At 36.7% G+C, this 15,448-nt stretch overlaps 1 long non-coding RNA gene across 1 annotated transcript in view; it reads left to right on the top strand.

Annotated features, from left to right (window-relative positions):
• Window positions 1–13,196, top strand: part of LOC140622327 (uncharacterized) — a 30,015-nt gene extending 16,819 nt beyond the window's left edge. The window contains exon 4 of the long non-coding RNA XR_012022091.1: window positions 12,695–13,196. This is a non-coding gene — a long non-coding RNA (uncharacterized lncRNA). The remainder of the gene's footprint in view (window positions 1–12,694) is intronic.
• The last annotated feature ends 2,252 nt before the right edge of the window (window positions 13,197–15,448 follow it).

Genomic DNA, 15,448 nt, shown 5'->3' with positions numbered 1-15,448 from the left:
GCTGAAATCAAGAACCAGATGTTTAACCAACTGCGCCGCTCAAGTGCCCGGGCATGTAGATTATTTTGACTCAAGGGCTGATGAGAATCAGCAGACACAAGAAAAGTTTTTTTTACCCCCCTTCATTGCCTAATAATGGGGTATAAACCTCTTCTTTGTAAAGAAAACTTACATGTTTAAAGGGAATTCCATTTTTAATAGTTTCTCCTTAACAGGAACAAAACTACTCCTGGAGGCAACTCTTACCACTTGAGAAACAACCCTTCCTTATACATTCTCTTCCCTCACTTTTCCATAACTCCCCTCCCAACTCCAGAAGTCCCAGACCCCTTTCCATTGTTTAGACTAAGATCCTATAAACCTCAATCATCTGGCTCTTTGAGTCTCATTCCTTGTGAGACTCCCATGCAAATCTACATAATTACAACTGTTTTCTCCCTCCCTCCCTCTCTTTCTCTCATTAATCCATCAGTTTGCTCAAGGGCCCATGGAGTGGAAACTAGGAGGGTAGAGGGAAAAGGTTTCTCAACACACTGGTGGTGTTTACTTCATGCATTCTAGAATAAAGTAAAGCTTGTTCCTATACGGTTATATTCCAACGTCTAAACTGTTTCAGTCTTTTTCTTTATCTATAAAGTAGAACTAGGTAACCGTATTCTGAAAGAATTTAATCAGATCATATTTGAATGCCCAACATGGTGGGGCTCCTGGCTGGCTCAGTCTATAGAGCATGTAACCCCTGATCTTGGGGTTGTGACTTCAAGCCCCACACTGGGCAAAGACCTTACTGAAAAATGCATACATACATACTCAACTTGATGTCAGGCAAGTAATAGGATGGCTAGTTTTTCATTATCACCCCAACATAGATCCCCAATCCTGTCAAACCACTCCAAATCTGACAAACATTTTCCAATGTTGGGAATTGATAGGACATAAAATTTTCTGAAATGAGTCCACTTTTCTTAAATTTACTTAAAAAAAATAAAAAGATTTTATGTATTTATTCATGAGAGACACACAGAGAGAGGCAGAGACACAGGCAGAAGGAGAAGCAGGCTCCCCCTGGGGAGCCTGATGTAGGACTCGATCCCAGGACCCTGGGATCATGACTTGAGCCAAAGGCAGACACTCAACCACTGAGTCACCCAGGTGTCCATCTTGATTAAAATAAAGATGTCAACAGTGCAAAAATGAGAAAGTTTGTACTTTGATACCATGAGCCATTTGGCTTTAGACCCAGGCATTTCATCACTTAGTGTTTTTGATTAAAGATTCTTTGTTGAAGCTGAAATTTTATTGTTTGATTATAGCCAAAAATTTTTAGGTTGGGATTGTCTGATCCTTATAGCTGCTAAATGTTTTTGAGTCCTACCAGAAATGAGACAGGTAAACTAGGGAAAGGGGTGAATGCATATAATATATACATACAGGAAAAACGGGTAGAAATAAACAAGGATTTCTCATGCTTAGGAATACTGGCTGAACATATTCTACATCCTTTCTTCCAGATCTGAGTATTACCATCTACCCAGTTGCCCTAGACAGAAAATTAGGATTTATCCTTAGCTATATCCTCCCACATTCCCCAAATAGTCATGAAGTCCTAAGAATTCCATATCCTAAATGTCATCGAAATTCACCTCCTTAATTCACTCTCACTATCCTCTGGGTAAGCCCATTATCATCTTTTGCCAAGACAGAAACTCCTTAAATGAATTCTCCTTTTTCCTTGAATCCATCCTTTCTGTATCTGCAGAGTCATCGGGCAGAGAGAGCGATCCTCCTAAAATGTAGTCATGTCATTTCCATGCTCAGGTATGTTCACTGGTCTCACAGCCTACTCAATAAGGTCAGCACATTATCCCCACAATTTTCCATCCTGCTGACTCCTCACCCTCCATTAGCATCTAGTTCATTTAACTTAGTTGAATACATAACCACATTTACTTTCCTATACCTGTGAATATGAATATATATATTTTTGATTATATATATAATTTTGACTATATATGCATACAAATTTGACTCTCTCTCTCTCTCTCTCTCTACACACACACACACACACACACACACACACATATATATATATACACACATACATAGTCAAAATTAAAGCATACCAAGAGCTTTGTATTAAGATTGACTGGTAGTCAAAAGTAACGTAACTAAACTTTTCCTTTTATTGTTCATAAAATTGCATACAGAATCTTAAGAAAATTTGTGTTGATAGAGAACAAAGAAAGTAACTACTTCTTTCCGTAATAAAACACATCCATTAAAAATAAATAAATAAATAAATAAATAAATAAATAAACACATCCATTAACAAGGAAACAAGCAATAATGATGAGGAGAGTATTGTCATTTTCATGATCTTTCTACTACAGTCTTACTAAAGGAAGTAGCCAAGGAACTATATAAATTATATGCTAACACACACAGGCACATACTACAGACTTGCTTAACAATTACTGGTGGTTTACAGGTTATTTCACATAATTAAGATATACGATGACTCATCTAAAAATAACAGACACATGGAGGTGCCAGGGTGGAAGGCAGGTGGGAGTGATCTTACGAAGCATCCTAATTTGCTGCTGGGAACAACACTCTTCTAGATTGTGGAAGAACTGTGTAACAAAACATTAAACGCGAGCTTGTAATCACGGTATCTAATGACTTATATACCTTTTATGAGGATCTCATGACATCTTGGCTTACGTGCCAGAAGGTTTTAAAGCAATATACTCTAATTTATTAGAAACCTCAGCCTCATCCGTGTGAGTCTACTGACAGTAGGAAGACTGGCTATAATAATCATCTAAGTATCATTTGAAAAAGAGAAAATAGTGAACTTTCAATGTGTATTTAATACTATCATGGATCTATAAAATGAAGTGTACACACACACACACACACACACACACACACAAATACTTGATTAATCTATACAGAACTATTCCACAAACCGGGGCAAAACTCCCTCAAGAGGATCCCCAAGGAACACTTTTTTTTTTTTTTTTAAGATTTTATTTATTTGATGGAAAGAGAGCAAGAGCACAAGCAAGGGGAGCAGCAGGCAGAGGCAGAGGGAGAAGCAGACTCCCCACTCCCTGCCCAGCAGGGAGCCCGATGCGGGGCTCCACCCCAGGACCCTGGGATCATGACCTGAGCCAGAGGCAGATGCCCAACTGACTGAGCCACCCAGCTCCCCCCTCCCCACCTCCACTACCAAGGAAAAATATTAAAGGAAGATGTATCCTAACTTCCTAAGATGACGCAGAATGATGGACTTTTTGATTTGGAAATATCAGGACATGCTAAAAATTTACAATAAGGCTGGAAAAAAAAAAATCTCCAGCTAAAACCCTAGAACACGGAGGTCTCCCAAAGTGATAGAATGACTTCTCTCATCCTTTTAAAACTCAATGAGGATCCTTAAATGGTATTAGCTCCGAGATAAGTTTATTTGCTCTAAACATACTGATATGACCAATCCTTAAAAAAGAAGTTTCATCTCCATATCAAAGAATGATCTAGGACGCCCCTGCTAAGGGTCCAAGTAGAAGCCAGTCATTCAGCCCAAGGGCAAAAGGTCGTCCAGCCTTCGGCCTCCTCCCCAGAGCCTCAAAAAGCAAAACAATTAATGGCAACTCTGCTACAGAAATTTGGCAAATACTAACTAAATGGAAAACCACCAACGTCCAACGGCCGTCCAGGGGGTCACAGCCTTCTCTCTCAAGGTGAAGCTCAAGTAAAAGGTGAGGCTCCTCGCTGTCTTTAGCAACATTAGATCCCTTCCTCTAGCATCTTAGTAACAGGACACGGTGGGTGTCTACCAACCATCACTTCTTACCTTCCACACTAAGTGCCCTTTCGATTCACGAATACGAACAAAAGTAGTTGAGAATGACTAATTATGGGGAATCAGAGAAATTGAGTTTATCGTTTTGATACATAATATTTCTTTAATTTTTCATTTTTCTGGTTTCTTTTTCCTCCTCCTGTTTTTGAATAAAGTCGAAGTGGCATAACAAGCATTCCTGGGGCGGAGGGGGGGGGAAGATTCCAAGAGGACGACTTTTGTTCAGCATCACAATGGACCACTACTTTCTAGCGTGAATGTTTTCTTTCTGAAAGCTCCTCTTCCACTTTCCCTGCTGACTGGCTGCCAGCTAGCATTGTTACAGAAAAGGAGAGGAAGGATTAAAGTCTTCAACCTTCCCCTAAGTAGCTAGTACTTAAAATAGACTTTCTCTAAAGTGACTGGCTGTCTTTCCTATGGTGACCAGATGAACAAAATGAGGGGGAAAATCACAGAACAAAAAAAGGGCGATAAACACAGCTACTTTGGATGGACTTTACAGAATAATAAGCCAAATGGGGAGAAATCTATGGGGAAAAAAAAAAAAAAAAGAATCCCAGGAAGACACTGGGAAATACAGTATCTGATCACAATGGACAATGAGGGGCTCCCATGTGAGCAATTTTAAGAACTGAATAAACATAAAAATAGAGCTAGGCGTGCTGTGGCTAAAGGTACCTTTACATACTGATTATGTTCCTCAGACCTCGCCTCAAACCTTTAGCCTTCTTATAGCCTAACATAACGATTTTTATTTCCTTTTTTTTTTTTTTCCTTTAGAAAGCTGGGCAATTCTTCCAATAGTCAAGGCAGCTATTGAGAGCATCCTTTTAGTTGCTGTTTTTAGGTCTGCAAGATTCATAAGCATTTAATAAATAATTGACCATTGATCAATTGAAAACATATTTCAACTTTCTACTAAAATCGTTAAAATGAGAGCATAAGGGACACCGTTAATTAAAAAGTGTGACCAGGACTCTGCTTCCCTCTAAGGGGCCAGAATATGTTGCCCCCCAAATATGACACTTGGGTGTAAGGATTGTTTTGAACTAAAGGCAATTAGCTCCCTGCCTTAGCTCCCTTCTATTTATAAGAAGGACAGAAGTTTCCATCCCTCATAGCCTTTCCCTTTCTCCCACTAGGCGGGGAACCACTCTGGAGACAAGTCTTAGTCCCTCAGATAATTCCTATCTGAAACAAAACAAAACACTAAATACTCCTTGTTTTAGGATACACACCGCCCACTCCCCTTCCCATAACTTACCTCACCCTAAGAAATCTCAAACCCTTTCTCCATCCTCTAGCCTAAGTATAGAAGCCTCAAATTCTGTCTCCTAGAATCACATTCCTTTATGAATTCCCAGTATGCACGCATGTCATTAAATCTTTTTTTTTTTTTTTTTCCTCCTGTTATTCTGTGTTTTGTCCGTTTGATTTGCAGGGTCCCCAGCCACTGAACCTAGGAGAACAAAGGAAAAAAGCTATCTTTCCTACACCACTTTTCTTTAGCTTTCCAAAAATCTAAAACAAAAAACAAAAAACTCTTTTACTTCAGATGGGTGATAAATTGAAAATTATATTTTAAAGTTCATAACAGTTAAAAGACATGAACTGGGATTGAATTACCCCTATTAGCACCTAATGAAGTACAAGTTAAATAGCGGAAACAAAGAGGACAGTGTAAAGCGCATCAAGAAACTTGGAAGGCAATTTAAATTATTAAAGTTAAAATTAAAGAGAACATTCTGCTTTCTAACTTAAGAGTTATTTTATGACATCACAAATTCTGCATTTGTCTTCAAACACTGGTCTGGAAACTTTTTTTTTTTTTTTTTTTCAAAGTAGAATCTGAACAAATTTAGGTGAGTTGTTCACTTTCTAGTGGGTCCAATTCTTTTTATACAGCCCCTTTTTGCTTTGTTTCCTCTTTATACTCTAAAGCACTTAAATACCCGACTCTTGGCTTTTTACCAACAAAGTCATCTGAGATTTCCTCCCAATTTCAGTGTCCAAATGTAAATATTTACAACGGTATCAATATAATAATTCATCTTCACCACCAAATTAACATACCAGAACAGTTTTATTGGAATTTTAATTTGTTAATGAGCTGAAAATGAATCCATAAAGTGGCCAATTTCAATGTAAGTTCAGAAATTTTCTTATATAAAGAGAAAGCTGCCATTCACGATGCAATTTTTTTTTTTTTTTTTTTTTTTATGTTTATCTTACTCTCTTTCACTGTTGAGGGCACAGGTATTTGCCATTTTTATCCTATTTGTCCCTTTGCATAGACCCAAGTTTAAGTTTCCTACTACCTGAAAACTGCCCTTGTGGGTCACAAGCTACAGGACACACTGATGCTGGTGCCTAAGACAGGTGCCTTGGACCAGGGGCAGGTGAAGGACTCCACCTTCTTCTTCAGCTCACAGGGCAACCAGCTGTCCCCAGCAGGATGCAGTGTGTGCAGCCCACCCTGCACTGTAGCCTAGGAAAAGTCCTGCTGTAGCCAAAACAGAACAAAAAAACCCAACCCAACCCATTTCTTATAGTTGTCCAATGATAGGAAATTTTCTCAGTTTATCTGAAAAAAGTCCTTACTTAACTTTTATTCCTAAAAAAGTTTTTTTTTTCTTTTTTTTCTTTTTTTTTTTTTTTTTTTTTGTATTCATTGAAATATTTCTTGGAGTGCCTGGGTGGCTCACTTGGTTGGACCCAACTCTTGATTTTGGTTCAGGTCATGATCTCATGATCCTGAGACTGAGCCCAAATCCAGCTCTGTGCTGGGCATGGAGTAGGCTTGGGATTCTCTCTCTCTCTCTCTCTCTGCCCCTCCGCTCCTCATTAAAAAATATATATATTTTTTTTCTTTCAGAATTTTAAATATTTTTTCCCCTTTGTCATCTGGCTTACATAGTTTCTGTTAAAAAAAAACAAAACAAAACAAAACAAAAACAAAAAACAAAACAAAAAAAACCCTATGGTTTTTCTTATCCTTTATCATCTGCATACCATGCCCCCGCCCCTCCTTTGGCTATTTTTATGTATTCATTTTTCACTCATTCTTAGTCCATTTGAGTATTATGTGACTTGGTGGAATTTTCTTTGTGTTTATCATGCTTAGAGTTTGAGCATGCTTGGAGTTTGTTGAACTTCTTGGCTTTGTCAGCTTATATAATATTCACCAAATTCTATAAAAAAAAAAATCTTCCATTGCTTGCTATCCTCAAATATTTTATCTCTCCTTTCTTCACTCTTCTTTCCTTCTGCTACTCTAATTACACATATGTTATAAGTAAACACATAGATATAGATGTAGAAATCCAACAGGTCACTGGAACTCTGATTTTCTTCAGTCCTTTTTCTTTTGTTGTTATGTTTGAATAGCATCTCCTGCTGTGATTCTCAGTTCACTAATGGTTCTTCTGTTTACTATTCTACTATAAATCTATCCAGTGAAATTTTCATTTCTAACAGTTTATTTTTCATTTCTACAAGTTCTATTTGGAACTTCTAACATCTTCAACATTCTAACATTTTTAAATATTTCGTTTTTTGTTTTTTTTCCTTACTAGGCTGTTTGCCTTTATTACCATTGCTCATGTTTATAATAGTAATTTTAAAGTCATTTGCTAATTCTGTCATTCTGGATCTATTTCTCTTAATTTTTCTTCTGATTATGAGTCTCAGTTTTCTGCTTCTTTGCATGTCTAGTAATGTTTTATTAGATGCAGAAAATTTTGACTCTATGACTTGTAAACTATTGAGTGGTAAATTTTGTTGTATTCCTATAAAGATGCTGGACTTTGGATCAAGTATTAATTTACATTCTATGTATCTTTTTTTTATTCTTATAGATTTTTATGTAAAAGATATATGAAGATATATCTTTAGTTTTATTTCTAGCACTTTGTACACATTATTTTTGTTCCAGTTGAACACTTTGCTTGACCAAATTAAGTAGAGCAAACATCCAGCTGAAGTTAAAGAATCGTGTTTATTTTATTTTATTTTTTTGTGGAACATCTGATTTTTATCATTGAATTAATTATATTAAATTCTGAGAACAATGCTTGTCTCCACTAGTAACAGCACTAAAGGCTATTAAGTTATTCTTAGATCAGCCTGATTGTTTTTAATTTTTCTTATAGTTTTTCTTTTTACGGGAGGCCTAGAGTAGCGTTTACTCTAGAGCTAGTTTAGTCATTCAAATAGAATGTGTGGCATTTTCTAGAGCTCTCCTAGATGCCTTGTACAGTCATCAGGTCTATCCAGTCTTATTGGTAAGAATATGAAGGATTCCTAGCTTGAGTGAACTCAGGAAATTATCCAATTTAGAACTCTCTGGTATTTTTATTTTTCTAGTACCTGTTCTTTGTTCAATATCATGGTGTTTCACCCTTTGAACTGATTGATATTCAGTTACAGACTTCAAAGTGTTCTTCTGCAGATGTCTGGAGCTCTTTCTTTGTGCAGCACCTCTTACCTCCACCTACAGCGGTGGCTCATTCTTTCAAAGTTCAATCTCCAGCTCTTCAACTCAGGATATACGTGGGCTCTTCCTTTATCATTTTGAGAACAATTTATACCCATATTCATCTGTGTATAAAACCAGGGCTATTGTGAGGTTCATCTTGTTTTATTTCCTTTTCTTAGGATCACAGTCCTGGGCTTTCTGTTGTACAATGTTTGTTACCAATTGTTTTAGATATTTTGTTCAGTTGACTTGTTTTATGGCAGAAGGCAGTCAAAGAAAATGTACTCCTTTATAGACAGAGTAAAAAATGGTGCAATCTTTCTGGAGGACAATTTGACAAAATATATCTAAAATATTAAAAAAAAAAATCAGGGGCCCCTGGGTGGCTCAGTTGGTCAAGCATCCTATTTGTAGTTTTGGCTCAAGTCATGATCTCAGGGTCATGAGACTGAAACCCCTTTATTGGGCTCTGCAATCAGCAGTGACTCTGCTTGAAGATTCTGTCCCTCTATTCCTCCCCCTGTCCCTGCTAAAATAAATGTCTTTAAACAAAGAACTAAAAAAAATAAAAAATAAAAAATAAAAAATAAATAAAAACCTCTCTTGGATGGAAAGAGAGAGAGAATTAAGTAACAATCATTAGAAATGTCACTCCCAGGAAATCTTCCAAGACAATAACCAGAAAAGTTTACAAAATAGCTCACGTAACAGTTGTTAGTGTTGTTTACAATATAAAGAAATATAAGTAATTCAATGCTAACAATAGGTTTTTAAAATTATTTATACAATAGTGTAGTGGAATAATCTTTAACTGATAATGCAGAAATATTCACTGACTTACAAAATATCTAAAACATTGCTGCATTATTTGTCACAGTATATGACATATGCTAAAAATACAATTATCACCACGTTATAGAATTACTGGTGATTGTCTAATTTCTTCCTTGCACCCTTGATTTTTTTTTCATATCTTGAAAATAGTTACCTATTACTTTTATAATCAAAATAAAGTATTTACCATTTTGAGAAAAAAGTAATTCTTATTTATGATCCCTGATTGTTATTCAAAATAAATTAGAAAGATTTAAGAGGTCCTAAACTAGGCTTTCAAAAAATGCCAAGGGCATCCATACAGTTTATATACATGTCTCTGATATTTATAAATGGAATCTGAGCTTTTTAGTTTTGGCCAATACCTAGCAAAAAGAAATGTCTGTATGTGTATAAATAGGAATTCAAGAAGTAGTTAATAAATTTAGTTGATAAGAAATTTTTGTAAACTTTAATAAGAATTCCTTAAAGCAACCTAGGAAGAAAAATCTGTGGTATAATTAAAAAGCTATAAAACATAGATATTCTATTTATGAGAGGGTGGGGTAGGGTGATATTTCATAGCTTCTTTCTTATAAACTCATACTTTTACAAAACCTGATATGAGTATCTTACCCACCATGTTGATTTGGGGAATTTTAGTTAGAAAAGGGAAACACATCAGGTCAGCACGACAATTCTGTTTGAAGTGAAAAAAAGGAGACAAGAAGCCACCTAAGGAAAAACTATCACTCTCCAGAGAAATGGCAAAATAAGAAAATTAGACTGACATTTATTTTTCTTTATAAAACACTATCTTCTTATAATCATTATTATCACTAACAAAAATATAGACAGAAAAAAACAGAACTTAAATAGCAGGTTATTCCAGTACTCACTTTTAAATATATAGCCCAGACAGTGAGAGAAAGAGGAGTGTACGGGTAAATATAGATAAGATATAGATGTAGAAAGATAAATATATTCAGAGGCATGGGCATAAATTGAGATATAAAACCTAACAATGTTCAGGCCCTTTTGAAACATTTTTTTTTTTCTGTTAAAATTACACAGTGGGTATCATTCTATTGGTATCTTTTTGATGGAGTTTGAGTCAGATAAATGTGCATTTTAGGTCTTGGCCACTACTTGCTCCTAGTGTGATCTTGAACAAATTATTTCACTTCTCTGAGCCTCAATTTTCTTTCTTTACTAAAATGAATAAAACACCTGAGCCTCCACATGGGGTTGAGGTGATAGTTCCATATGATAATGCAAGGCCTGATCATAATAGGTTCTCAGAAAACTGGTGGATATAATACAGATTATTGTTTTTAACTGTTATTATAAGATTTACAAATAACTGTGATACACAGTTTTTAGACTGTTTTTCCAAATCTCAAGGAATCTCTCTTAGCTGTTCCCCCACAACCACAGGAGTAGAACATTCTGTTCTATGTAATCAAGTTCATTCCACAGGTTACAGTTGACTAAACAAGTATGTACATAAAACTCCAACTAGGAAGACCAGAGATTTCCTCCCCCGCCCCCTGCAATTTTGATTTGGGACTGAAGGAGAATTAAGGTTAGGCTTGCAACACGTAACGTCAGGAGCTGTATGTGTACAGCCATGTTCAGCCCTGGGACCAGAGAGGGACCTTAGAACAGCTAGTCACAGAAGGGAGAATAATGAAGCTGATATTTGGAGGAAAAGGAGATAAGAGATGAAGAGCGTAATTAGTCTGGATGACTTATGGCTCTTTCATCAATTTTAGTCTTTCCAAGGCCTACCCCTTGGATTCCATGAATAGATGGACACTTATCGGTTCAGTAAATGTGAGAATACCTCTTTGATCTTTCGCCAATTAAATTCATAAGGAAACGGTGTTGAGAAACTGTTCTGTTACTCTTAGAGATGTTAACCTGACCAGTGATACTGATATTTGTCAGAGATTGTATGAAAATATTTGGTGAAAGAATTGATGAACAACTTTCTTCTTAGAAAGCAATTGCTGTGATTTAAGATTAATCCATCTTTTCTGGGGGGAAGACTGGGAGAATGGTAATTTTGAGTCACAACCTTGAGTGGAGGACCTAGAGGGGGGCCACACTGAAAGTTTTGGAATGTAAAATGTGTTTGCTCTCATTGGAAGGTAAAAAAGGAAGGATCCTGGCTCATGTCTTGTTGACCTGAACCTACAGGAAATCCCAATCTATAAGGCGAGATTAGACAGGCCACGTATGGTAGTCAGTACAAAGGTCCCTGAAGATGTCCATGTCTTAATCCCACAAGCCCAAGTACTTCTGAGGTAGTTCTCAGATTACAGGAAAAAAAAGGGAATTAAGGTTACATATATAATTTTTACTAATCAGGTGACCTAGAGATGAAGAGGTTATCCTGAACCATCCCGAATGGCCCAATTTAATGACATGAGTCCTTAAAAGTAGAAGAGGAATGCACAGAGGGTCAGAGAGGTATGATTTGAAGACGACTTGATCTGCAATTGTTTGTTCATGAGACAGAAGAGGGGGGCACAAGCCAAAGAATGCAGGTGGCTCTAGACGGTGGGAAAGGCATGATTCTTCTTCAGGCCTCCAGAAAGAAACACCATCTTGCAGACACCTCAATCTTAACCCACTGAGACCCCTGTTGGACCTCTGATCTACAAAACTAGAGGGCAATGCATTTGTTTTGTTTTAAGCCATTAAGTCTGTGTTAATTTCTTATAGTGATAATAGAAAACCAATATGCCGGTACATTCTAATTACTTAAATTATGTTTGTGGGTTAAAGTAACTGTAGGTAAATTCTATCCTATAGGAGTAAAAAAACCATGACATCTGCCAGGGTTTTTGTCCATAAAAGAGGGACACTTTCCATAAAGTTTAAAGGGGTAATGGAAAATAACAGTGAATTCAGGCTGTGAACGTATCAGGAAGGATTCTTGCCCAATCGGCTAGTTATAATAAATGTGCTTTTTAAATTTTTTTTTGTAATTTCTTTAAGGTTAAAGCTAGCTAGAATTGGTTTTGAATTGAATCGGTTTTGTTATTTATAACCAAACAGTTTTAATGACTAGAACTGTTAGAGATAATTACCCCAACAACAGGTACAAATGGCCTCAGGCAGGGCTGTTGACAGTCCTAAATGAGAATGGTATCTAGGGCTTCTAATTTATTTTTTTAAACAATAGTAAATCATAGCACACACTATAAGTAACACCTCAGTGCATCCCTACAAAAACCTCAGAAAAGCCAACACCATGTTTAAACACTGAGGAACAGAGGTTTGAAAAGCTTTAAAAACATGGCAAAGGTCCTAGGTGATGGAAATGGCATTCGGAGACACCTGTTATCTTTCTGATACTGAAACTCTATTATATCATTCATTCATTCACTAAATGTTCGTTGATTACTCACTATTTACCAGACACTATTATACCTAGCTAACTGACCTTTAACGAGTCCTCATTACATGCCGAGTAACTTACATATACTGACTCCTGTAATCTTTCTTCTATCATGTCCATTTCACAGATGACACCCGAAAAGAGGACCTGGGAGTGACAGATCCAGGACTCAAACGAGGCAGTATGGTTCTTAGTGACCCCTTAACCACCGATCTCTACTGCTGCCGGTACTGGGTGCTGACTTTACAGATGGAGTTTCCACTGGTCTCACAGAGGTTGCATTCTAGTCGGAGACACAGAGGAGAGCAAAGCAAGCAAACAAACAAGTACCAGCTGCAATAGGGTTGTGTACGAAAAGGGCAGGATGCCATGTGAAAGGATAACAACCTATCAATAGTGGTTTTAGGGAAGTAACCTTAAAAACAGAGGTAAAATGTGAGGAGCCAGCCACAGAAATATTTGGAGGATAGTGAGGGGAGCATACTGGGGAGCATGGGAGAAAGCCTGGAGGTAGAAGAGAACGTGGTCCTTTCTTTCAGCTGAAGGAAGGCCACTGTGCCTGAATCCAGCAAAGCGGTAGTTACATAGGATAAAACCACAAGAACCACAGTAATAAACGGTCAGATTTAACATGGGTTTTATAGTTCTTCATTATGTGAAATAAAATCTCCCCGCAAAATAAGAATTATTAATCAAAAAATCTTATTTTCAAGATGCTTTATATGTGTGTAATAAAAGAAACCATTTCGACTGGCTTCCCTTTATCTGTGCTGGAGGGACAGGCATTGCCATTTGGTGCCATATGTGAGCAAAGCACGGCCATCACCAAATGGCAGCTCTTCCGCTGCAGACACAAAGGTCTCTACAGCCTAAACAATAACCACCTAGTTCACTTGCTCAATTCACTCCTAATTACCTGGTTATCTGCTCAGTTCCTTTAGTCTATATACTCTGAGCTCAAACTGTCAGTTTCATTGGTTATAAGTGAAATCAATGATGTTGATGTATAATACATAAACTTGCAAATATCTACAGGTGTATACATATAACTCCTAAAAATTTAATTCATAGGGGACGCCTGGGTGGCTCAGTGGTTGAGTGTCTCTGTTCAACTCAGGGTGTGATCTTGGTCCTGGAATCGAGTCCCACATCAGGATCCGCAGGGAGCCTGCTTCTCCCTCTGCCTGTGTCTCTGCCTCTCTCTGTGTGTCTCTCGTGAATAAATAAAGTATTTTAAAAAATAATTCATAAACCAGTCATATCTAATACATTTGAAATATGAACTTTATTTATTTTTTTGATTTATTTTTTTTTAATTTATTTATGATAGTCACACAGAGAGAGAGAGAGAGAGAGAGAGAGAGAGGCAGAGACACAGGCAGAGGGAGAAGCAGGCTTCATGCACCAGGAGCCCGATGTGGGATTCGATCCTGGGTCTCCAGGATCGTGCCCTGGGCCAAAGGCAGGTGCCAAGCCACCCAGGGATCCCTGAAATATGAACTTTAATTATATTTCTAAACTTTAATTATTGAACATAGTAAATTCATAGTCAAAATCAGAATGTTGCTCAGAAATTCCGTGAAAGGGAATTATCAGTAATATTCTTTTCTTAAAAAGTATAAGACACAATGTCTTCTTATGAATTCATTAAAAATATAATTCCTTATAATTAATATTTTATAAACTAAAATATCAAATTCTATATATGCATTGACTTTTCCACTCAAAAATTTTTAATTTATTAATTTTTAAATATTTTATTTATTCATGAGAGACACAGAGAGAGAAGCAGAGACACAGGCAGAGGGAGAAGCAGGCCCCATGCAGGGAGCCCGATGTGGGACTTGATCCCAGGACCCTGGGGTCACACCCTGAGCCAAAAGTCAGATGCTCAACCACTGAGCCACCCAAGCAGTCCAAAAAAAAAATTTTTAAGATATATTTATTTTAGAGATAAGGAGAAAGAGAACACAAATGTGGAGGGGGGCAGTGGAAGAGGGAGAGGGAATCTCAAGCAGACTCCCCAGTGAGCACAGAGCCCATCACAGGGATCAATCTCATGACCCCAAGATCATGACCTGAGCCAAAACCAAGAGTCAGATGCCCAACCAATGAGCCATCCGGGTGCTTGCCCCTGTTACAATTTTAATGTAACAAATAAATGACATATCACTAGACAAAATTACATGTAATTACAATCATAAAAAATAAGAGCCTATGAAACTCAGTCTAATAATCCATTTAAATTATGATGATGATTACTCCCCAATAACTCTGATCCTCAAAATAACAGAAAGTGCTAAATATGGAAAAAAAAATCCATCTGGCTTCTAAAGCTTAAGAATTGATATTTCATTTGAAATAAAATAACTATGCCAAGTTTATTTTATAGAAATCACTAAAATTTGTATTGGCTTCCTCTGAGATTAAAAAAAAAAAGATTCTAAAATAATATTGCAAAAATAATAATTTGTGTTAGATAGAAAATCTTAAATTTTCATAAAGAATAGAGGTTTGTAAGAATGGGATTGCTCTTATAACTGCCGGATGAGCATACTCTTGCTTAAAGATTATGTTAAAGTATCATTTCATTTTACCAAAGTGATACATATAAAATCTGTTGACCAATATAATCCTACTTATTTAAAAATTCTGGAATAATCTATGCTTTAAGGTACTGAAATTATATATGTTGCTGTACATTTGGGCTTATTGGTATTTTGCAAAATTGCCCTCTAGGAATACTGCAGCTTTATACTCCAGCAAGGAATATAAAGCATTTGCTTAACAAGAATTTGGGTTGGCCAAAAAAACCCTTCAAATGGAACATTTTAATTAGAACCTCTCGATGAGAAAAACTGCAAGTTTTTTTTCTTTTTCT

The sequence above is a fragment of the Canis lupus genome, chromosome 31 (assembly GCF_048164855.1).
Source record: "Canis lupus baileyi chromosome 31, mCanLup2.hap1, whole genome shotgun sequence".
NCBI lineage: Eukaryota > Metazoa > Chordata > Mammalia > Carnivora > Canidae > Canis > Canis lupus.
The sequence above is the reverse complement of the archived record's forward strand: the minus strand, read 5'-3'. Positions and strand labels throughout refer to the sequence as shown.